At 45.1% G+C, this 23158-nt stretch overlaps 1 protein-coding gene across 2 annotated transcripts in view; it reads right to left on the bottom strand.

The window, feature by feature from the left end:
- Nucleotides 1-23158, bottom strand: part of LOC144947350 (membrane-associated guanylate kinase, WW and PDZ domain-containing protein 1-like) — a 320338-nt gene that overhangs the window by 228283 nt on the left and 68897 nt on the right. For both annotated transcript variants that reach the window (XM_078876623.1, XM_078876624.1), the window contains exon 2: nucleotides 15604-15750. The gene's annotated coding sequence lies outside the window, so the exon portion shown is untranslated. The remainder of the gene's footprint in view (nucleotides 1-15603; nucleotides 15751-23158) is intronic.

The raw sequence follows: 23158 nt of genomic DNA on the forward strand, positions 1-23158 counted from the left end.
CAGGGCTAACCATGATGTCAACGCTGCTAATATCGTTCACACGTCGGCAAAAAAACAACTCCACCGTGGAGCCACAAAAACCTACTTTTGTTTGGCAAGTTACATTGCGGATCACTTATTAAAGACGGGCATGGCGTATAAGGGGCCGTCCATAAATTACGTCACACGGCGTCACAAAAAGTCAGACCCCCCCCTCAAATATGACGTCACAAAGCTCTGCACCCCCCCCCCCAAAAAAAAATAAAACATGCTTCAAATCGCTTTAAACTATTGTCATTGTAGTGCGTATTTAATGTGGCACATTTATTAAAAAGTCTATTTTATTAAGTAGAACGTGTTGTCTATATTTATTTGAAGTTGTGCATTTTGATGTGACGTCACATTTCTTAACCCCCCCCCTCCTCGTCACACATTGTCGAAAATGTCTGACCCTCCCCCCCAGGTGCGTGACGTCATTTATGAACGGCCCCTAAGGGGGGTGGGGGTATGGCAAGCGCCGTGCCCGATTGCCTTTGTCTCCCTCACGGCGATGTTTACACACCGTACCAAGTACTCATTTGAGGCCGAGTCGATCTAGGGGAGGCCCAGCACTGGTTCAGATCATAATCGTCAATGGTGACCGTGAGTGGGAATCAAACGTAGGTTTTCTGGGGTTCGTGGTGCAGCGCAGTGGCACCAACTGCTACACTGACGCTCCCCACACACAAATCACACGAAGATTGGCTACGAAAAATATTCCACTGGAAAAATCTTAGGTGTTATCTTGAGCTTCAAAGGGCTTTTTTGAAAATGTATGTATTTGGTTGCCACAATCTTCACTTAAAGCTTTCGTGACTGCAGGAATTCATATTCGTAGGGTCTTTCAGTAAAGTCACGTAGATTGGTACGTATTAATACAATTAAAATTAACGAAAAACTATGTCGTTTCGATCACAACACAAGCGAGCGTCATCAGGACATCAGGACGATCGCTTGTGTTGTGATCAAAACGTCGTTGTTTTTGTTCATTTTTTTGTATTAATTTGAACCCATCTACGTGACTTTACCGAAAGACCCAAAGAATATGGTTACCACAATGTAAGCTGAACAAGCCCCCTGGCTGTTTGGCCATATGGTGGAGCAATTCCAATTCAACACTGGGCCAACGCTCCGTTTATCTATATTTTTTGATGACGAGAACATAATTAACGGGTCACTTCATTACAAAACTGAAGGTCGCACCGCTCGCTGAACAATTATTCATAGGAATGAACGTTTTCTCTTAACAGAGAAACATCCACAAATGAATCATTAATTCGTATTCATGCCACATTGCCTTGCAAGGATATTTTAAGAAGTGTACAATAGGCTCACAAGTAATTACGTAAAATACACCAAGTATGAAAATGAAATTACATAATTACAAGTTTTATCCTCTTTATAGCTGCAGTGTTTCACGATAAACATTAAGACCATTTAGCACGTCACATATATACGCACGGTCGTGCTGTAATGCTGGACTACTGTATATATGTATATGCCTATATTATTGCACGTGTTTCTGTGCAGACAATTCATTATTCATCATTCTATCCCCATGCCAGCTGTAATATTGTTTGGCTGCTTTAATTCAGGTGCCTAATCATCATTACGTTTAACACCACACAAAGGTGCGCTGCTCACAAAGAGCAGGGAGCCGTGAATCCCGTCATGCCTTGCGCATTCCTGTCTTGTGAGACCAACCAGTGCCTCTTCTCAGCCTTGTCTAAACCACCAGCTCGACAGAGCTGAACTTGTGGCCGTATCATTGTTTTGGGAAAACGACTCAATGAGGAGTCGAGATGTGGCAACCCCAGCCGGCGGCTGCCTTTATGCCTCTGGGGCCGCACATATGAAGGGGGCGTTATGTTTCTGTCATCATTTTACAGGAATTTTTGGATTTCAATTAATCACTGTGTTGGAAACCTGGGCTGCAGCGGGACAGAAGATGGCAGTACAGCAATGGATTCTCGAACATATCTGTGCAGAACTTCGAGTGTCACCACCTCAACTGCGTGGATTTTGTCACCGATAATCTGGATGACTGTAGATTTTTTTAATTTAGTTTTCATCCCACCATACCAAACATCCCAGTCCAGAAGCATCTTTGACAAAGTCTTCAGAATATTTGTAGGCTTCTCTGAGATAAAAAAAATGGCGTGACCGCTATTAATTCCGTAGTTACAATAGGCATTCGAAATGTATTGCTTCAGAAGGATGCTGCATCTAAACTGGACCCTGAATTCCTCTTGATATGCAAATTATTTTGTCTAGGCGCTCTTCTTCCCACCTCCCCCCTCTAACCCAGCTTAAATATACGCTCCAAGCTTGGTGGTGTTTCATTCTTCGCCTGAGGACGGCTGCTTGCGTTGTGGCCGAAACGTCGTGAGAATTGTTGTATTATGTTTTATTTTTATTATTTTATTACTTCCCTTCTACGTGACTTTACCGAAAGAACCAAGAAGATGAATCCCTGCAATCACGAAAGCTTTAAATCGAAATTGGACCCAATAAGTGACCAATGTAGAAGTAGGAAATCAGGTTGCACATCGAAGAAGACCTGATGATGCAGGCAGTGATAAGAAGGAAACTGGCACTATTTGGATAAACGTGTAGCATGGATCACAACAGGAAAATTCTCAAGTGTCCTGTTCGGGGAAAAATGGAAGTAACCGGAACGAGAGGAAGACCTAACAGAGAATGGCTTGATGACGACGACGACGATGTAGATATTGGTGCCAGAAAGATGTGGCACTACTTGAGCAGACATTGGCTCAGGACAGAGGAGAGTGGAAACAAATGGCAACATGTGCAGTGGACACCTACGGGGCGATCTGCCCATGGACTGTGATGAAGATGAGTTACAATAACTTGCTGTGCCCTGCTCAATTCCACATGGCTTAATTGCGCTCGCAACATCTCGAACGCTTCTCTATTTCCTGACCTTTGTCTAATGGACCCCGAACAAAAGTGCCACGTATTAAAGCTCCTGAGTATGGTTTTAAAATTTTACGTAAAGCTGGGTCGTTTTTCTTTTTGCCGTTCACATTATAGATTTTCATATTCTAAATCGACCACTGACAGTCATACGTGCTTTAGGTCAACATTAAATCACGAGGCACAACACAAATTCCTAGCAGAGACCCTTTCTGGAAAGTACATCTTCGCCCCGTAAGAAGAACATCCATCCCAGAGGTAACTGCTCCGGCAGATTAAGTGTACTACTTACACAGCCATTAAATGAAGGTCACTAATCCTGCAGTGCACTCTGTTCATTATTAGACTAACGCGTAGTTACATTCATACAATGCAAGAGCTAAAAGGTATACCCAATGCCGCCGTCTTTATCTGCTACGGACAGACAGAGGCGCCGCTCCCGTACGTGGCATTTAGATGACTTTTCCACACAGATTAAGAGAGCTGACAATGCCTTTTGGCCCTCACACACCACGGGAATGTGGATATTTCCACCACAGGCTTTAGACGACCAGTGGAGAAAGCTGCCCCAGCGTTCCTTTGACAGGGAAACACTGCTGATTTTGTGCGCCACAAAATTTATCTCGCAAGATCCGACAGTGTCTGTCCAATCCTCGCCGAGCTGCATTGACTTCCGGTTGCCGAACTAATACATTATAAGGTCGCACTCATTGCACCACACAAAGTGCTTGCCACAAGTGAACCACGATACCTCGCTGATCTCATAAAGGAGCATAAACCATCACGCGAACTCCGGTCATCCTCGCAGCAGATTTTGGAAAGCCACCGAACAAAAACGGTCACTGCTTCGCGCGCTTTTAGATGCAGCCGTCTGATATTAGTAAGCCACTAGAGCTATGCACTTTTAAATCTAGATTGAAAACTCATTTCTTTGGAACTGCTTTTTGCGTTTAGTTTCTTGTCCTTCCCGCACTCCTCCAATCAACATAGTTGGCTACGTACGGTGTGAAAGAAGTTCAACATAAAAACTAAACTAGACAACACACATACACCCAAGTCACAACTCAAAACAAACCTCGACACGCTAGCCTGCACACAACAACGAACTCGTACCGTGTAGAATTGTTTTTTTTCAATGTTGAATGATGCAATGGCGCTTTACGTGGCAGATTTGTGACAGGAAAGTGCCACGTGTTAACCAAAAATAAACCGGCTGCACTCCCTTGTCAATCCACTCCTCATGAAGGCCTCCCTATTACTGTCTGTTGTGGGGTTTGTTGGAGCATGCTTCACCACACTCGTCAGTGTAGGTTGGTGAAGGGGGGGGGGGGTAGGATGATTGGGGGGGGGGGGCAGTACCAGTTCATATATCACCCGCCACTGATGTTGACCTATCGACCATGGCAGGGCACTAACCACTCTGCCACCGCACCTCTGATTAACACGGTTGGCTACGTACGGTGTGAAAGAAGTTCAACATACATACTGTACATACATACCGCTCCACTCTGGACAACGATGTGTAATGAATAAAAGGAACATGCCTACATTTTCAATTGTGGTACCTTGACTAATAATGGAACCTTGAAGTTATGATTCGTCAGCTGAGTGTCTTATCATATGTACACCATTAAAGCTCTATATACTCCGTATACAATTTCAGTTTAAAAAAAGCCACTGTTTTTATGTGAACATCAATTCTACCGCAGACATTGTAGTCGTGGCAAAAAAGTGTAACGAAAAAATGTCATCAGCATTTGTCAAACAGGTCATGTGTGCGTAATCTTGGGGTCAGACAGCTTTATTTCACCCTAACCTTCACCTCCAGTGCGAATGTAACACCGACGAGCTGTAATGATAACGTAAAAGGTATCAACGACAAGAAGGTGCAGCCCTGCAAATTCTTTCTGAAGTCACTGCTCATGGAAAGGGCCTCTCCAAGCTGATTTAAGCTGTGCAATTAACGTCCATGACAATGTTATAATTGGCAGCTGAAACAGCTGCGAATGTCATTCCGCGCAACTGAAGCATCGTCCACAGATTACAGGTCCGTAATGCACCATATAGTGGATCGTTTTTTTTTGTTTTAACCACCAATACATTTTCAGTGTTTAGGCAACTGCATGCAAAAAAGAAGTAAACATGTCCAACGGTTCACTGAGCCGAGAATAACTGGAGATTAATTATCAAGTAGTCACGTCTCTTCGCTTGACAAACCGGGTGATGGGTGACCACCACTTCTGTCTGGCTAGCTCTGATGGGGGGAGGGGGTGGTGGGGAGGTGGCGGTGGGAGCCCCAGTGCCGTAAATACCGTCCCGGGTTTCTCATTTCTGGTGACCATGACCAGTTCAAGAGCTCGGCCATTTGCACAGGCCTACGACGGGCCTACCAATCGGGGTGGCGTTGTTCACAGCGTGCTGTGCTAAGAGACAAAGGGGGCGATTCGAGTCCGTGCCGCGGAGACTTTAGCGTTGTTGCTACTCTCCTCGACAAAGGCAAGAATGCAGAAAACACAAGAAGCTTGTAGGTCAAGTTCTGTATATTTGCAATGGATATGCGACTGACCGAAATATATAATTTCACAGGTTACAGCTCGTTTGTTATGCCTCCTTGCAAGTGATCTTTAGAGGCCTTCATCAATCCTTTGTTGATGGGCTCCACCGCACCTCATGAGTAATTGGATTTTAGTTTCCCATTAAGATATTTGTTCGAATAATCATTCTGGCTCTTATTGATTAAGTTTGATGGGTAATGTCATATTGGTTTGTAGGTCTGTATTGTTTTCGTTTTGTTTTGTGTTATTTGATGCTTTGTGTTTTACCTGTATGCGATTTTGAAATTGAACTTATCATGTAAGCCAGGACACCCTTGCGAATGATACCTTGTCCCATGTTATCTACTATTCGAAGAGGGATTTTGCCCCCAACTGACCCCATTCACCACCACCACCACCACTGTGGGGCCTAGACAGAGAGAAACGGAGCCTAAAGAAGAAGTAGGAAAGCCCCTGAAAAGGAAAGGCGAGGGGGGCGGAAACAGGAAACGACAGGGGGGGGCCTAGTCAGGAAGGAATGGGGCCCAAGGAGTAAGAGGGCAGGGCATAAAGAGGAAGCAGGCAAGGCCTGAGGCAGTATTTTTCACTAATTTTCAGAGGGGAAGGGGGGGGGGCACTTTCGCCGATAAGACATCATCAGTGTGAGGGCCGCCACACATTTGAAACCGTTGGGGGGTTTGTTACAGTAGCACGATGATGATGGGGGGGGCGGGGGGTGGGGGGGGGTTTTCACTCGTTGTGTACTGTCGGGGAGGGTCGCACGTTTGGGGCCGCACTAAAGGCCACCAGGGGCCGCACTAAAGGCCACCAAGGGCCGCCAGTGACCCGCGGGTCCTTGCAATGAAGAGCACCGACCGAAGGAGTAAGGGGCAGGGCCGATAAAGGTCGAACTTCCCCGTTGATTCAAGGTCACGAAAGCGTAGAATCAAATGGGTGCAGGAGACAGGCAGCGGCATACCCTTTTTCGCCGCATGCGGTCACACACCAACTGGTCGATATGGGTTGTTTTTGAAAGTGTATGGACATGGCACTGCTGTCTGTAAATGATACCATGTAGGCTTTCGCGACAAATATCTTCCGCGACGAAAATTATTTACGCGATCTAACCCAAAAACCTCTATTGTGGAAAACGATGCCATGCGATGATAATCATAATACTTAAAGTTAATATGGTAATAGCATCCCACAACGCTGTACATTAATTACATATAAGGACCAAATCCCATATACAGCCACTACGGATAGGTAATACATAGCAGCTTTTAACAAAAATAGCTGCTATGTATTACCTATTAGCTACGAATAGTTAACTATTCATATAGCAATTTAAAACTGTTCATCATAAAAACTATTTTAAAATGTAGATCTTAGCAGGCCCCATGGTGTAAACGAGTGGCAGTCTCCAACTATGCCCTATGAAAAAGGGACATGGCCCAAAACGCCACCTATTGTATAGTTTTACTTTTGAGGCCACGGTGTTATTGACATGTGTATTGAGTTGTTGCGTTATTAAAATAATTGTTAAGTTATTTTCAGGTCATTTAAAAAACAAACATGTGACTTGAGATTGAGAATCACACAGCGGCCTGCTCTTTCAAACGTTACAAAAAATATAGTTTTTACAATCCATTAGTTTATCGTGGAACGAGTACCCTTAACAATTGGTAAAGTAACCAAATATTTATTAATGTGTGGCTTTACTGTGGAGGGAACATTTTCGGTAATTCACCACAAGAATTAGAGCTGTAGTAATTGCACCGTCAGCTCCATACAAACTGGACCGCTGTTGATTGTGCTGACTCCCAAGGCTATCCATCCACCCTGCACAGTAATTGTCACCAAAGGAATTCAATCAAGACCCTTGTTGAGAACAGGTACGATGTCAATGGGATAAAATTGAATATTTACAAAATCCTGTAGTATAGACGAGTTCTTTTTTATATATATAATTTACACAGCATTTGTTATACAGCTTAAATCCAATACATCACGATCCAATAAACTAAACTATACAATAAAACAAATTTCAGGTTAGGCCGACTGAGATAGAGCTTTTTTCAAAAGCGACCTGGCACAAATGATCGCTCAAGGAAGTGGCTTTTCATCACGTGGAAATGTATAATAGCCAAATACGCTAATCGCATGTTTCTAAATGTGGAGGAAAAAACCAGAGGACCCGGAGAAAAATCCATGCGACCACAGGGAGAGAGACATGCAAACTCCAAACATACATCCGGCGTCAGGGTTGAAATCGAACCCACGACCTCCTGTATACCAGGTGAGGTAAATAACATCTCCACGGGGAGAGAGAGAGAGAGAAACTCCAAATATACATCAGCAGGCATGGTCAGGGTCCGGGATCAAACCCACGCACTCCTGTACACCAGGCAAGGTAGTTAACATCTCCTAGCCACCTGCATATCCCTGCAATTAGGGGATCATTCGCAGTTCGTAACCACTTCACAGATGTCAAACCGTGAGCCATAGAAGTAGACCGGTACAATGTGGGGGAAGTGCAGGGAAAATATACGGTGGTGATGAATACAAATTTTAAATAAAAATAAAATATTCATCAGGGCAGACTGGCTGTGCTAATTGTGATATGAACCTCATGGCGGGACCCCGGGGTCCTATAAGCCCCCGGCTCTCGCATAAACTGCGTTGCGACGTAATTTCATGTCCGTTGAAGGCGAACGATACGGCAATCTATTCCTCTCGACGAGCTCTACACGATGCACTAAATCAAAGTTTTGCTTGTTCAGCTCTTCTGCGCATTCGTCCTCGCTGCTCGTGGACGACATGACAAGAGAATGATCGGCGCCAGGCGGGTCACGGCGTTCGCGTGCCCGGTAGGACGGAGTCGCCAAAAATAAATACATTTATTACCATTTTGACTTCCGTTTATTCGGGACCGCCATAAGGTTCATTTGTAAAGTCTAAAATTATTTCGTTTTTTTTTTGGGGGATATCAATTAAAAAAACAACCGTTCTTTAAACAGTCATGCTGTGTTCAACTGAAAATCGTAACCTCCACAAATCTGCTAGTTTAATCGCGGATTGATTTAGCCGCTAGTTACCTACCTGCATTTCCCCTGTGATTCGTGATAACTGAATCGCGCGGCCGATTCCGCCCGTAATCCGTGGCGCAACACGAAGGCACGAATCTGATTCCGCAGAATGTAAGTCTGACCTCTGCTGTGATGCCCCGTGGATTGTAATATCCATGACTTGGTCCTCCCCCATCACCATCGATATTTTAGATATCTGCTGTAATCCCACGTTTAATACTAACTTGCCTGGGGCACCAAGTTTCAATGTCCAGAACTGGTTCAGAGATTAGGACTTTGACTTACATACATACACTGATCTCTACTGTAATTGTGAACTATTGCAATAGCTGCTGTATTCTTGTTTAACAATACGCTGCTTCATCTCAGACCATTCTATTGCCTTTAATAAATAGATAACGTTGGTCTAGCACACTGAAAGTGCAATTACAGCTCAAAAGAACACACATCCGTGAAGTGCCGACCACTCTGCTTCTAATCTTGTCCACAATGTGATAGCGATACACAGCTAAAGACCCATGATGAATTGGCCTAACCAGTATCGGGTTATTGTGGTCATAAAACTGCATGATGCATAGACCTTTTTTTTTCGGTGTGCCCTTAATAACGCAGCAGGCAAAGGTGCACGCACAATCACGGACCCGTTTCGAAGCCAACTTGAAATGCAGCTGATCATCGATTATCCGGCGAGCTATTATCTGGCTTCCAACATCATCTGGCGGTTCCGGGTCAATCCGGTGAAACTGGCAAATCCGTTGCCAAGGCTGCAACCAGTCCGGCGATAGGCATCTTGTGCGTGACAAACAAAAAGTAGCTATGCTTGATTCCAGTGCACATTATACAATACATACGACAATTTAAACAATGAAAATACAGCACTATATACATTTTTCATCAACTAATAACTACAGTAATAAAAACAGGAAATACACAGTGTGATCCGGCGAAAAGTGCGTGTAATTCATCAGTCCGGTGATCGTCAAACACATGTCGTTGAAACAAGAGCGTGGCAGTACTAAGTACATCACCTCATGCAGAGTCTTCGAAATTGGAGTGGTAAGTATGATACAGTAAATACGGCAAAACGTTTTACACTGGGATATTTATTGTCTATTTATATGTCTGTTTATGCTAATTTCATTGAGTAAACACGTTTAAAACACACACACACAAACACATACACAACACCTAAAACGTAATGTTATGCAAGAATATCACAGTTGCCGAGCACGTAAACAACTTGCCCAAAGTGCGAACGGGAGCAGCCACAAACAGCACTATGAAAGTTGCCATGAGAATCAACGTGCTTCTTTTATTGGAACAAAAAAATCTAAAGAACTCGGGGGTGGGGGGTGGGGGGGATAAAGACATTAGGAGGGCTTTACAAAGTCGAGAAATTGAGCCATTCGAATATATAAATGTGTGCATGTTGAACTTCTCTCGCACCGTATGTGGCCAACAGTGCCCATCGGAGGTGCGGTGGAAGGACAAACAACCAAACACAAAAAGCAGTTCTAAAGAGATGAGTTCTAAAGAGACGAGTTTTCAATCTAGATGATTTAAAAAAAGTGCATAGCTCCAGTGGCTTCTTCATATCGGGAGAACGTTCCAGACGGCTGCATCATCAACATCACCACCATCACCAACATCCCCCACTTCCTCATCATGAAGGTACCTCCTCACCATCACCATCATGTATGTATGTTTAACTGCCTTCGCACCGCACGTAGCCAACCGTGCTAATCGGAGGTGCGGGAAAATGACAGAGCTCAAGGTGCACGACGGGCATCACTTAATTAGGCCGTGCCATGCGCCCGTATTTGGGAGACAGGTTCATGCATGCTGTATAGGCATGCGTGCGGACGCGTGGCTACGAATAAGATGCAGGCGATGAATCCGAGATGGACACCGATACTTTTGCTTCAGGATTGCTCGCACACGCGCGTGTGCGCTTGAAGCCAGCTCAGAGCTCTTTGCCGTGCCGTGCCCGTGCTAGCGGTGAGATGAATGGGATTTAATTGGGGCTGTCGTGTGCACTGGGGCAGGACAGACGATTTCCACATCGGAAGGCAATAGGCTCTACGAACCTCGTAAAAACACAAGAAAACAACAAGCAGGGACCTGAAACGCTTGCCAACGCCTGACGATGCCGGGTGGTGGAGGGTGCATTAATGCCCACAGGATCTAACCCAACATGAAACCGATTAAAATAAAACATTTTTTTTTCACATCATTCACTTGTGACCATTAAAGCAATCAACTACAGAATTCAACAGAGCAATTTCTCTTCTTGACATTGCATTGGTTTAAATGCATCGCAGGGTGTTCCCACATAGCAGAGACCCCCCCCACGCCCCCGTTACAGATATAGACCAAAATACGAATAAATCCCACACAGGAGCATATGCCCATTAGCACGCGTACACGGAGCTGAGAGAAATCCTTTACGGAGACGTGAGCCGGTAATTATCAATTGGTCGGCAGAATGCATCAGGAATGAAATAAAAAGGCTGGGTCAGCAGCCAGGAAGGTCATACCGTAAATAAGGTGAAGATAAATGGGCAGCACGTTCACCATCGGCGCTGCCATAGCTCGATGGGATTGTCAGAACATGCCTCGCGCGCTCTCAGTACAAGTGGAACCTGGACCTTGTAGACACATCGGTTGGATTTTCTTTTCACGTGGCCGTAAAGCGTGCCAATGGAAGAAGAAGAAAAAAAAAGCTGACAATATTTTTTTAAAACTTTCATTTACTTGCATGTATGTAGAATTAATTTCGCACCGTACGTAGCCAATAGTGTTGTTTTTACAGCAATATTATGTCGTGCCTAAAGTTACAGTTAAATGAAATTCATGATTTATTTCCGTCTCATTGTGTTTTACTTTGTTGCACTTTACATGGTTCTGGTCATTGCTCATTGACATTTGATTCTAAGTCTCCACACTAACTGCTTCCTCTTTACTTCCACATAGACAAAGATCCCCCGTATATCCTTTAAGAGACTGTTGGGGCAAGTGCTGTTAGTGAGCACATATGAAGACCGGGATGTCGCACCTATGACGGGGTGGACGTTATGATCAGCACCACAACCACCGCCTTTGTCTCCCCAGTGCTCGTGTTTACACACCGTCTCAGTACTCATTTAAGACTGAGTCGACCTAGGGACAGCCCATAACGGGTTTACATATTCTTCAATGATGTTGGTTGTAGCCAGGATTCGGACCCAGGTCAACGGGTTTGTAGCACAGTGCCGCTAACCACCACACGATCGTTATAGACAAAGATACCCCGTATATAGCCTTAACAGACTGTAGGGGCAAGTGCTGTTAGCGAGCACCTATAAAGGCCGGCACGGCACACGAGGGAGGGGGTGGGCCAACACCACGCCCGGCCGCCTTTGTCTCCCTAGTGGCGATGTTTACACATCGCACCAGGTACTCATTTGAGGCTGAGTCGACCTAGCGGAGGCCCAGTACCGGTTCAGATAATCGTCGCTGTTGTTGGCCATGAGCAGGACGCGAACCCGGGTCACTGGGTTCGTAGCCCTAACCGCTGCACCACCGCTCCCCCACTATCGTTATATACCCACACACACACAATATCACACACACGCAAATACACAAACGTATGCAGACAAAAGCTGGGAAATTCCTTGGAGCATTTCCATTTAGTTTACTTAACGAGTACACACAGTAACCTCTGTGTTGTCAGTAAACACAAGCTATGCTTGGCTTTAATCTCATAATCTACAGAGAAAACACAAAAAAATTAATGCATTTCAAATTGTAGCGCATTGATTTCCCTTATCTGCTTATGAATAAATCAAAGTCCAATGCTTCCTCACACTTTGCAGGAATAACCAGAAAACATCTGATTTGATTTCACGATTTACAACGCCAGAGAAATTAATGTAAATATGAATAAAGGTGCTGCAAATGTAATTCATAAACTAATAATACCGTATGTATAGAGGGATAATATGCAGTATATACACTTTTTAACAAATGCATATATATGTTTGCACACAATCATGCTTATTTCAGGATTGTATTTTTTAAAGTTATGCAGCACTCATTCATGGCTATTAATCACTCCATATGAATCACTCTCTTTGTTTACATTCTGCGAGTTGTCTATATTCTGTGCTCGTGAAATCTCCACACTATTCATCCGGTACGCTCAGTATACAATAAAACTCTTTATCAACCAAAAATAAAACTACACGCTAAATCGAACACCCGAGAAACTTGCTTAAGAACAAACGCAGTAATGCGCAACACATTTTTTTTTTCATAAGAAAAAACAAACGGGCTTATGAACCATGGTTCTGGTTTACTGATCCAATGGTGTGTGCCTCAGGGCAAAGAAGTGGCTGCCGAACGACCTCATCTTTTTCCCTGGAGAATGTGTGACCCCGTTGAATGTCTCGTCGGAAAAAACCGATTCTGCCACGCTTGGCTCTCTTGGCTTTTGGAAGCTGTAACGGTTGACTTTATGCGGATTGTACAGTCACGGGGCGTAATGACACATCAGGGCGTATCATTGTAGACTTGGATGTACAAACGAACGGGATATGCATTGTTGTTCGTGAAAATAATAATAATTTAAACTTGTAATGCACCGCCGCCGCACGGCATTCGCTCGCTCTTGAAGAGACGGAGAAGGACGACCCGGAGGCGCGAGGAGGAATCGCAGTCGAGCAGCGAGCCGGCGCTACCAACGGCTGCCCAAGCTCTGTGATCCTCTAAATATCAAGGTGTAATCGGCCAATCAATGAGCGTTAGTACACGTCTGGCGGGAAATCCGAGCACCCAGAGAAAACCCATGCGTGCGATGAGGGCACTCTATCCTGTGCAGATTGAACAGATGGAGATTAGTCCACGCTTGCTGTGCTGCCTTCTCCTGGAAAGCCGGGGTTTATGGCACAGCGACGCCCGCTGTAAAGGAGTTTCATAACGTTCGTGTGATCCACCATCCCTCGCTGCCTCCACGATGCTGGATTACAGCGCGTGTGCCACCATCAACCAGGATAGTGAAAGTATTAAAAGTTCGCAAACATTACAAAAAACACGTTCCAGCTTGAATTTGACCCGTGACCCCGTCGTGCGTAAGGAACCGACCACGCTCCATCATGCTGCACAAACCTGGAGCGGTCCCCATTTTCACTGGTGATCCGGAGCCATTGGTGGAAATTGCAAATTCCTACAGTGAGGGACAATGTGTATTGGATGAGCATTCTTGGTATCCCACAAATGTTACTCGGTTTATTGACACCGGAGAGAATGAAAGCCGAGTCAACATTTGACTAAACTCCACTAGTTTTTTTTTCCATTGTACTCCGGTATAGCATTACAGAGACAACAAGAGTAGGACTGTGCTTTTATTTGTTATTACTCGTTCAGGAATTCCCCACCTTACTCTGTTTTCAGGTGGGTTTGCTCCAATGGCGTATTTGCCACTTCCAATTGACTCGAACACAATTTGTTATTCTAACCCCATTCATCAACATCGTGAGACAATGTTCGGATTGCATCCACTTCACTTTGCTGCAACAACAAAGAAAACACATGCCAGCGCATATTTCCGCGCGGGGAACTTGCTACTGCATCGACTCGTGCTTTTAACCCACGTGTGGCGGAGAGGGCACCACTAAAGCGACAGGCTCTCTCGCGGTGCCTTGCAGCCACCCTGGGAGAAGAGGGCTGCGCTGCCTGATGCGGCAAGAGCCGAGCAGCACTGGGACTGGATGAGCCAACCCAAGGCAACAACAAAACACCGTGAGCCCCCCCGCCCTCCCCCCCCCCCAGGGGTAACGTAGTTGGACCCTGGCACTGAAGGAGACCACCAGGGGACAGCCAAGTCTTGACTCTCTCGAAGTTTTATCTCACAAGCGAGCCACGTCTTTCCATGCCTTGCTCCCATTGGCCACTGGAGAACTCAGCCCCTCCCCCCCAGCCCACCCACCCCCCCACGCTTACAGGTACAGGGACTCCTCTACTTGCGAACATTCGACCGATAAATTTTCAGAGTTACGAACAAACCTGTCCGCATGTCCAGTTCAACTGCTGCACAATAGGTGGCATCTACATCTGCAGAACATGAATAACCAGTGGCATCTACATCTACAGGAGATTATACAACTTGTAAAGCCATCCCCCGTGTTTAGTGTACATGCCGTACAACATGTTTGGAATCGAAAGGAGTAAAGTTGGACTTAAGAACAAATCGACTTACGAACAGACCACTGGAACCCAATTCGTTCGTAAGTAGAGCAGTCCCTGTAATCCAAATGACCTCACCGATGACATCTGGTTCAGGTCCTCCAATAGCCACTAAAAAAAGTCTCGTACACCACTAGAGCCACAGCCAGAATTTCAAAGCGAAAGTTAATGTTGTTGAGGAGGAAATGGTTTGTTTGCTCAGTCGAAGGAATTCGCTAAAGCACTGAATCTTGAGCAATCCTCAAAGTCAAAGCTATATGGGGAGGTCAATGTGCTACAAGTGGGGATAACCCTTACAATGGTATGCTGAATCACAGTTCCACTTACTATGTAAACTTTAAACATGTTGAGGTATGCCGATCTAAAAAGAGCTTTTGGCTCAAATATATAACATAAAAACCCAGGACACGTCAATGAAATCTATGGACTTTACAAATTCGCTCAACATATCTCCGCACGCGAGATTTTCTGAATCTATAATGGGTCGTATTCAGAAGAAAGTCAGCACTGAAAGAACCGTGCCATGTCACATTCTCCTATTGTGCATCGGACAGTCACCATCTTCCTTTTGTGCAAAACCAACGTCACTGTCAATGCATTGAGCAAAAATAAATCACTTGTTTATCACGAGCATTCTGCAGAGGGCATGGATTTTTTATTTACTCGCGTCGCAAGGGTCTCCAGTGTTTCAGCAACACGCGGGGTGTTATTGTAAAAAAAAAAAAAATCACGTGCCAAGAAGCAGCAATTGCAATCGAGTCGGCAATTTCGCTGCCACGGCAGATAATGGCAGTCCGTCTCACCGAATGACGCAGCAGGCCCCGGGGATTGCTCCTCCACCACGAGGTCCAAACTTTCTGCGGACGCAGTGGTGTCTGACGGTTTCACAACTCCTTCGCCTCCTGTCCGCCTCGGGTCCAGCTTCGACGCAAGCAGCTGTGGCTCCGCTCCTGACGGCGCAAAAGCAGGACATTCCATTACCGCCCGGCGCTCGAGACAAATCCTAGGGGGCGAGGGCAACCGGAGCTCGACCGGAGCGAGGGCAGCTTGCTTATCGCCGCTGCAGCGAGGAGCAAACATTTAATTGCAATTAAGGAAGCTTCGTACTTGCAGCAAATCTGCTGTGAGATTTCAGAAACGGAACGAGTCAGTTGCCCATCGAAATTAAACAAAAAAAAGGTATTGGCGATGCTGCTGCTGCATTGGCAGTGATGCGCACAAGCACAAAACAAGAACAATACTTGCATTCGTCAATAACACTGCCCCAAACGAAATGAGTATATAATTATTAACGTTTTGGGTAATGGCCATGCCTTATGAAAAAGTTCCATCGTATTTTCTTTTTACTTCAAGGCCACACGTTGTTATTGGGGGATGTGTTAATTTGTTTTCGTGATATTTGCCAACAATTACGTTGGTGTTCCATCGAGTTGTTCTCGGTTACGCAAAACCATCTTTGGCTCCATCAATTTCCAAACAGCTCACCGTCATCACGTGATGATGATATACAAGAGAGCCCCCCCTCTCGCATCGTGGTCACGTGACGCCATGAGAATGAACGCCTCGGTTGAATTAACACGTTGAGAAGCAAGGATTTAGTTAATTTTTAAATCGGCGATACCACGAAAATAAAAAATAGCCAATTGAAACAGCGAACGCTTGTTAATCTAGTCAAAAACATAAACAAACACCTCGACACCATCGTCAATAACACTGTGGCCTTAAGAGGAAAGAAAGTCGCTCATCGATTATCCGGCGGCTTCGGGGGGGGAAGGGGGCACCAGAGTTTCAAAAACGTCAGATAATCACCAATCATCATTATTTAAAATAGCTTTTTTTTGCACATTCTTGCATACCATTATGTTTTAGGTGTTGTGTAAAAAAACATTTTTTTTTAATGTGTTTGCCATATGAAATTGGCATAAATAAACGGGCAAAATAGTAAAAAATATAACATGCGACGCATCAATCAATGCCCCAAATGGCCCTCCTTATGGAAAAGGAGGGCAATTCCCCAAAAGTCGCCTAATATATTGCTTGTTATATTTAAGGCAGCGTCACCGATGGTGTTCTGTCTATGTCCGTTGGTGCCTGTGCACCACCGCACAAGCAGGAGCATCCGTCGCGTCAAGCAAATCGTTTTCTTAGCATTATATTTCGCTCTGACTGTCTTGAAGCTTCAAAACAACTTTATCAAACGCCTAGTCACAGGTCTACAGCACAGCTCTAAAAAAATGTTTTTATGCATAACGTACAGTATTTGCGTGTTGCGGTATGCATCACTTGACGGTCACAGCTAATAATGACACTTGTTTCACAGCAAACAATTGCATATCTGAATATATATCTTATCTAATTACGTTTAGTAAAGCACGTGGTGGGGGGGGATGCATTTACGTAGAGTATATACGTAACTGTGACAGCACGCAATATGCTACTTTGTGAAGAATGAAGCCCACAGTATGAAAAATAAGAATAGGTTTTACCCTTTCTGGCAATACAACAGGTATTAAGAGAAGTTTAAACACCAAATAGAGACCTTTTGCAAGGAATCAAGTCTGCATTAACCGCACGTACTTGCGGTGAGAACATGCAAGCAAACACGCTCTGATAATTATATGTGGCATTGTATTTGAAACTGATTGGCCTACACCAGAGACAGCCTTCTTTATGGCCGAGTCTCTCACCAGTGTCAGACCAGAGAACGCCAAAAGGCGAACAGGACAAAGAGACAATGCCACACGTATCAGAGGAATTGTAGCAAGGGGGTGAACAACTAAATGTCCCATAAAGGTCCCCATGAAAAGGCCACAGTGTATATAACCTCAAACCACAAACCCCACTGCAAGTTTTTCTTGTTCAAAGCCATTAAACACGCGGGTTTTGCCCGGCCAAAATCAAGTCGCACATTTCCAGAACATCATTTCACAACACACTTAAGGATTCAATCGCAAAAAACAATCACAGCGTTCCATTCCGTACGTCCGCGTTAGCCTGCAAGGCCAGACATATTTAGTCGCCAAATCCGTCCCGACGCACAATTACCTTAAGATGGCAATCGACACAACAAAGAAAAAGATTCCCCGTATAGCCTTAACAGATTGTTGGGGCAAGTGCTGTTAGCGAGCACCTATGAAGGCTGGCACGGCGCACGAGGGGGCTTGGGTGGCCAGCACCACGCTCGGCCGCCTTTGTCTCCCGAGTGGCGATGTTCACACACTCATTTGAGCTTGAGGTGACCTAGGGGAGGCCCAGGACCGGTTCAGATAATCGTCACTGGTGTTGGCAGTGAGTAGCGACTGAACCCGGGTCGCCAGGTTCATAGCGCAGCGCACTACCCGCTACACTACCACTCCCCACACTCGACCCAACACACAACACAACAGCAACGGCCAATTCATTCACGACAAAGCAAGGGTGGCACAGGCGGGTTTTTTACAATCGGGTTTAATTGTCTTTTTATATTAAACCCGATCATCTGAGATTGGGAGAAATCCGGTTTAATTGGTTCTAATTGCAGAACCGCACTTCTCAACGATCGGCTTCATCCATTCCAAGCTAAAGAACTCACTGGCGCCCACGATTGTGGAGAAGCTCCTCGTGTTCATCGAGACCAACCTGCCCGCCGCATTCTACGACTACCCCGTGCCCGACGGCCCCGAGTACGATGATAGCAGCACCGACGAGGAAGCAGCCTAAGCCTATCAGAGTTTCGTATTCTTTAAACCAGGTTTTAATTCTCCGAAATCGGGTTTAATTGTATTAAAGAAAAAACCCGATGCCTGCCGCTGGAAAAATCGGGTTTTTTCCACCCATGCGACAAAGCGAGCGCCAAGGAACAGCCTTCCTCACTTCACACTTGGCAGAGCGTACGACTTTCCGACATTCCCAATTTCCAGACATTTAACATCTAGTAATTAAACTCTCTGCCACTCTGCGGCGGGCGTGACTTACGTGCATTTCAGCAAAATGACAAATTATATACTCTTACGGTACCCCCCTCGGCGCTGCAGTCGCCTTCCAACATTCCATTTCATTATTTCAAGCTCTCCTCTCATCCCCCCCACCCTCTCCCGCCATCTACTGAAGCCCGCTGCATTGTCATGCAAAATGCTGGAAAGAATTTTATGGTCTCAGCATTTAGCCATCTGCTCCACTCCCATGTCCAGCCTGTGTTACTAAGTGTTTCCTTATAAAGTCTTCTGGACAGATGGAGCGGGGTTTTTTGTTTTTGCCCCAGGATATGAACGTCTTCACGCACCGCATCTCTAAATGATTTGTAATGAAAAGGCAGCCAGCCACAGAGCTTCCAAAAAGACATTAGTTCAAACATTTGCTTTACCAGCAGGGGCAAAGGAAATACGTTTTTTTTTTCTTCTTAATTACTGTCTTCAGAAAAATGTCACTGCCGTGTCTGATATTCCTGTGCCTTGTCTTTGTAACCGCACATGTACGGTCGTATCCTGACCACTTCACGGTAGCTTCTTTGGGTGGAAGTGGTTGGTGGCATAGTTGTTATTGCACTGACCGGATGTGGCATGAGACTCGAGGAGAAATGGACTGATGTGCTACAGAAGGATGTGGAGCTGAGTGGACTTGCTGGTACCAGCAGTGTCAAGATCGGCCTCTGTGGAGGAGTAGGCTCGTGAAGAACGCTACTGAGCAGTTGGAGGCAGTCACCCTCCCAACAAGGAGCGGGATGCTGAGCGGCTAAAATGCAGCAAGTTGGCACAGTGGGGAGCACAGGTGGTGCATCTGCCAGTAGTCAGCTCAGTCAGTCAACCCATGGCACCTGGGTCTGTCCCCTGACCTCCTGTCAGCAGCGAGCCTTCGACACTTCACTTGGCTTCAAAGTGCAACAAGCATGGCTCAAACGCCGTGTTGACGTGACCGTCACTTAGTCGCGGATGACAGTTGTTGTTGTAATGCACTGACCAAGGGTAACTTCAGCTTCAAATGATATCTGAACTGGTCCTGTCAACCCACCCTTCCGCCCGCCTTCCCCCCAAACCTCCAAATAACCTTGACCAGAGTGGTAAAGTATGGTAAAAAATAAAGCGTGGGGAAGGCCTTCAGCCATGGGTAGGCAAAGGGCTGTGAAGTATTATTACATTTTATTGTTTTGGTCTTGTGAAAAGTACAAGTTTCATGATATATCATGCCAAAGCAACATTGTTGAATGCTCGCTGCAATATGTTTGAGCTACTCAGTGTAAAATGCCAAGCAATACATCTTTATCTGCGAAACAGATTTGTTTTGCTCGGCGTCAGACGAGTTGTTGACGACTAAATATCTGCTGGGAAACGATTCTATTATTTGCTTTAGTATAACCACGTTTGTCAACGTATGGCTTAGCCCAATAACATTGCTGTGTTGGTTTTGAACGCGTGTAAGGGCAGTAAAGGTGCAGCCCTACAATTGCGTGATCACGACATTGCTGGCGGAAAGCCCTGAAAGCGCTTTAACATCTCGCACCCAAAGCCATTTGCGCTGCACTACCCTTTAAACAAATCCTTTCCCCGTGTATTCGTTATGACCCAAATGTAAAATACTGTATTCCGCTGTTGGTGTCGAGAATTTATTGGCGAACATCTCAGGAAGTTTATTATCCGAATAAATTACCCGTCGAGCAATAACGGCTCTGTTTCAACGGTTGACTCGCCCAGCAGACGGACATGGCAGCAAGAGTTCATAAACAAGATATGAAAAAATGTGAAAGTAAATAAAACCAAATGATCTTACGAAACAATTACGTACATATGTATTTTTCGACCTGAATGACGTCTCTTTAAACGAGTTACAGAGATGGCCGAGTCTGGACAATGGACTGTCAACACTGGTCCATTTTCGCTTGACAGTATTTCTAAGAAGATGTAAAGATGACCCGCTTGCGTTCATTCCAACTTGAAAATTCTTGCATCTCACGTGAATCTGTCTCCGGCAAGCGAGATGAATAACCATTTACCCATTTTGCCCTGGGCGACGTGCCGCCATCAATTACACAAAGCGCACGCTATCCCAACTTTCCCTGCCCGTCTGTGCAAGCATCTTGTGGGTCATATTACAGGTACTGGAATTGTACACCGAGCAGATGTACGTATGTATTCAGCTGCACAAAGTCATTATTTAACAAGGACGGCCATACCTTATGCACAGATTTCCCGGCAATGCTGGCAAGATTTCTGGTAACAAAAAAAAAGATAACTCAACAGATGACTGGAGTATGGAAGGGTCTCTTTATGCACCATCATTCACATGCAAATGTTTGTTTTTACACGCACGGTCGTTCTGCACGGCATCTGCAGAGCGACGTGTCTGCTAACACACGCTCAAACGCACGCACGCACGCACGCGCGCACACACACACACACACACGGACCACGCTCAATCATTGTTAATATTTGGTCACAGGAGCGTGCAATCAGCGGCGGGGATAGAGCATCTGAAGCAGGGAGTGCAACAAATTCATTAACACGGCACTTTTCTCAGCTCGTGATAAACGCGTCGAATGTCACGCGGCTACGAGTCGACGTTTAGCCATTCTGCTCACGTGACCCCGGCAGCGATGATGATAGGCGCCATCATTTATCGATATATAAAAAAAATAAGAATTGATTCTTCAAATAAATCGTGACTAAATTGCAACACTTCATCAAATCACCTGAGAAGTGGGGTGGAGGAGGTGGGGGCGTGAATTTCTCAATCCCGACCAAATGGTCCACGTTCTCCAAAGTGACATTCGACTATTTTCGGCGGTTCCACTAATGAGCTGTCACTAAAACCATAATAGAGCACAGTATCTACTACCACGTGCAGAATGATGATCACTTTTATGGTCACTTGATGAACGGTAATAATCATTTTAACTTTCAACGCTCCGCCGCACATTATTTCTCTCCAAGAGAAAGCGAACGATACGGGCGGATACTCTATGGTTTTTTCGGTAAAGTCACGTAGGTAAAAAATTAAATTAAATAAATGAAAACAACTAAATTAAATCACGACGTTTCGGGCGCAACAAAAGCGTCCTTCTTCATGTGGGGACAACGTAGCGAAAGCACACCCGCTTAAGTGTGTCATTTATTTAATTTTTTACCTACGTGACTTTACCGAAAAAACCTAAGAGTATGAATCCTGGCAGTCACGAAAGCTTCAAATCTAGAATACGGGCGGAGCGAGGAGGAACCACAGACAGAAGCAGCGGCCACGTGACGAGCCGGCAACAAGTCCCCCCATCCCCCCAAGCTCTGCAGTCCTCTATATATGAAAATGTTACCAGCCAATTAACGAATGTTTACATTTTGAAATCCCACGCGTGTGAGGGGGCAACACTCGATCCCATAAAGGTGGAACCGATGCGGAGTCCAACATTTTGTTGGACTGCCCGTCTCCTGGCAAGCCAGGGCATGGCAACCTCTTCGATGCCCAAGGAAAAGAGTTTCACGCCATTTGTGTGATCCGCCAAGCGCGCTGTCTCCCAAGGTGCTGGATTCAGGTGTGCGTAGCCACCACCTGCCCGGGTATCTCGTCGATCAAGCAAACCTCGTGCACAACAACGCCTCTTAGCTCCTGTATACGGTATACCGTGTGAGTATAAATGATACATTTAAACCATTTTTTGTATGTTGTCCTTCCCCCGCACCTCCGATTAGCACGGTTGGCTATGTACACTTCGAAAGAAGTTAAACATGCATAGATGCCTTTTTGGTTCCAATACAAAACACACAATTGCATTAAATGCCGTGATCGTTGTAAGTAAAAATACGTTCCTGACGTATAATATTCAAAGATGTGATGGTAATGCAGGATTCTGATAGCTACACATAATCAACAATACGTTTGGAAAGAGGTTCAAAAGCAATGCCGTAGGTGGCTTCATCCAAAAAGTAAAATAGTTAAATATCTTCTCAAAAACTTTGAAGGGTCAAGAAAAAAAATCTTGGACAAAACATTACCGTTGAAAAAGTTCCCTTTCATCAAACGTAAACCTCTTTCGATTTCAGAGCGTGTGTGCAATTTGCAGGAAGGATTTTGTCTGGGAAGGCGACGACAAACCACCTTGTTATAATTCCACGAGCAAAACGGAGTGTCGTTCCTACAGCCACCCTTATGTGCTCTCCATCGACAATGCATGCATTGCTCATCATATGAAAATATAGCCACACTTGAGAGTTTCGGATGTTGCAAAACGAGAGTAACGGTGCTCTTAAATAAATATCTCAAGCATTGCTTTGGCTAACTTTGTCTTAAAAATTGTAAGTGGATCCTAATATAAAAACAATATTTGATATAGGTAGCTCTATCGAGGCTCAGAAGTCTTGAACATTGTTTGGGAAAAAGCTTCAACATTTGTATGAT

This window comes from Lampetra fluviatilis, chromosome 44, assembly GCF_964198595.1.
Source record: "Lampetra fluviatilis chromosome 44, kcLamFluv1.1, whole genome shotgun sequence".
Taxonomy (NCBI): Eukaryota; Metazoa; Chordata; class Hyperoartia; order Petromyzontiformes; family Petromyzontidae; genus Lampetra; species Lampetra fluviatilis.